Raw genomic sequence first — 3143 nt, forward strand, 5'->3', positions numbered from 1 at the left:
CCCACCGCCGGCCGGCCTCCGCCGCCTTCGCCGTCGGGTCGCGCCGCCTCCGCCGCCCCGTTTCTTCCTCTGCCGCCTCGGGCTTGCCTCGGCTGCCGCGCCTGAGCGCCGCCTCGCCGGCCGAGCGTCGCCGAAGCCCGCGCTCGCCTCTCCAGCGCTGCGCCCCGCCTCCCCTTCACCGTGTCACGTCGTCTCCGGCCCGATCCGGCCAGGAGCCGCCGGATCCGGCCTCCTCCGTTCTTCCTCGCCCCTCGCCGGCCTCCTCCGCTCGCCGGAGTTCGCCGGAGTTCCTCTCCGGCCGGATCTGGAGCAGGTGGATCAGATCCACCACTCCAACGATCCAAACAACCCCGCTGCGTCCCGGATCTCCTCGTCCCGCACGCCTCCGTCCCGGGTTGACTTTTCCGGAGGGTAATATTTCTCTAAGTCCCCAGATTCAGTAATTTTCATGCCATGTTTGACCTGTTGTAACTCTGCATCCGTAGCTCCGTTTCATACGTCTAATATGTGAAATTGTTTGTCTCAACGAGTACATCATTTCATTCCATTGCATAATATTCATTTGAGGTCATCTTGATGCCTGAATCATCATCGTAAGAGTGCTTCATAATGTTTTCTCCTGTCTGTTATCAGAACGAGCTCTTTTGTCATTTTTGCCATGATTGATGTGTGCATCCTATGAGATTGATTCCCACATGTGTTTTGAACTATGCTATGTCTTCTTTACAGAGGTGCTTACCATGTATTTTTGTGATCAATGTGGTGACTAGCACAAGCATGCAAACTAGGCATTGTGTTAATGCTGATTTTAGTCCCTGTTCTGCTGTAATTTTCATGCCATGTAAACTTGATGCTACAGAGAGATTCATGCATATTTTGAGATACTTCAGTAAGGGTGTTTTGAACAATAGGTTATTGTCTATCCATTCATGCCCTTTGTTGCAATTATGGAGTAGTCTAGCATGTCATTTTCGTGCTCTACTTTTGCTTCAAAATGTTTCCTGGCAGATTGTTTACGTGTTATTCAATTTGCCAAGCTCGCTATAGTTGATCCGTGCATGCTATGGACTTGTTCTTGACTTGGTTTGTTACACAAACATGTCTTCTTGATGATGCTATGCTTATCTTGTCATGCAATGACTTGTGGTGAGTGAATCGAGCTTGTTAAGTAGTGTTCACGATGTTGCTGTTTTGCTAGGCTGAATCTGTTATTTCGTGATGCTATATAAACATGCTTCTACAAATCATTCTATGCATAATCTGGAGATGTTCTATAAACATGTTATGATCTACATGTCATCCTATATCCATCCATGACCCTGGTTGCATTTATAGGTTGTTGTAGGTTGTTCATATCTTGCTCCAAAGTTGCTTGAAAATGTTGCTGTCAGCCTGTTAACATTAAGTTCACTTGTTCCCATGTGTTTTCCTAGTGACCCATGCACCCTATGACCTTGCTATTGCCATGCTTAGCTTCACAAATATGTCTTCTTACTGTTGGGTGCCTTGCCATTCCATGTAATGCTCTGTAGTGAGTTACACAAGCTCATCTACATGCCTTCGTAATTATGTTCCTGCCATGTTTGAATCTGTATAATAACTTGCTATGTTTACGTGGGTGCCATTATATTTTCTGATCCTTTTTGGCTTATGGTCAGTAAGGGTCTTTTGATCTATGCTTTGAGTAGAATCATGCCATGCCTTTGTTTGCCATTATAAGTTCCTGTAACATGTTGTTTGATAGCTCTGACCATTGCATCGTGATGTTATTTTCTGCAAAGTCTGAATTGTAATAACTTGCAATCTTACCATGTGTGTTTGAGCATGTTCTAGTGATTTCTGGAGATAGCTCAGTGTTCATGTTTTGTAATGATTTACCTGTACATTATGTCCATGCCTTTTGTTCTCATGTTGGGGTGCTGTAGTATGTTGTTTTGATGCTTGCAATATGCCTAGTTGCTGTTTTGGACAGCTTGTCCTTTAAACTTGTATAGTGTGTGTGTGTTGAACCGTTGCTCCGTTTTGAGTGTGCTCTATATGAAACTTGCTTAGAATTGCATGTAGTTTTATATTATCATGTTGCATCCATGTTTTGAGGTGTTTGCTTGATGTTTGTATGCATTTTGCATCAATGCCATGTTTAACTTGTTTTGCTCATATCTTCTAGGCCGTAGCTCCGAACTAAATGAACTTTATATGTAACTTGACTAGAATCTCGTGTAGATCATCTTGGTGAATCTTAACTTGCTGTTTAACAACTTGAACATAAGGTTTATTCAGATCTGGACCAATTTCGAAATATGCATATGAGGACTTACCGGAATTGTTATATGTTGTTCCCGACCTCATTTAAACTTGCCTTGATGTGTTCCTCTTGTTTGCATCATCTCTTGCCATGAGTAGCTTCATGTAGCCTTGTCATGCATCATGCTTGCTTGTGCATCATGCCTTGTTCATGTGTGGTGTGTTTACTATGTTGTGTGCTTCTTCTTGTTAGTTCCTGTTTCGATGCGATCGTGAGGATTCGTTCGTCGACGCTTGGTTCGGCTTCATCCGTTCGTCTTCTTCACGGACTCGTTCTTCTTCCTTGCGGGATTTCAGGCAAGATGACCGCTACCCTGGATCTCACTACTATCATTGCTATGCCAGTTGCTTCGTTCTATCGCTATGCTGCACTACCTATTACCTGTTTATCAAGCCATCCCAAATTGCCATGAACCTCTAACCTTTGACACCTTTCCTATGCAAACCGTTGATTGGCTATGTTACCGCTTTGCTCAGCCCCTCTTATAGCGTTGTTAGCTGCAGGTGAAGTTGAAGATTTCTCCATGGTGGACAGGGTTTTGGTTGGGATATCACAATATCTCTTATATTATTAATGCATCTATATACTTGGTAAAGGGTGGAAGACTCGGCCTTTTGCCTGGTGTTTTGTTCCACTCTTGCCGCCCTAGTTTCCGTCATATTGGTGTTATGTTCCCGGATTTTGCGTTCCTTACGCGGTCGGGTGATTTATGGGACCCCCTTGATAGTTCGCTTTGAATAAAACTCCTCCAGCAAGGCCCAACCTTGGTTTTACCATTTGCCTCACCACCACCTACCCTTTCCCTTGGTTCGGCCAACCCGAGGGTCATCTTTATTTT

Source organism: Triticum dicoccoides, chromosome 6B (genome assembly GCF_002162155.2).
Source record: "Triticum dicoccoides isolate Atlit2015 ecotype Zavitan chromosome 6B, WEW_v2.0, whole genome shotgun sequence".
Classification (NCBI taxonomy): domain Eukaryota; kingdom Viridiplantae; phylum Streptophyta; class Magnoliopsida; order Poales; family Poaceae; genus Triticum; species Triticum dicoccoides.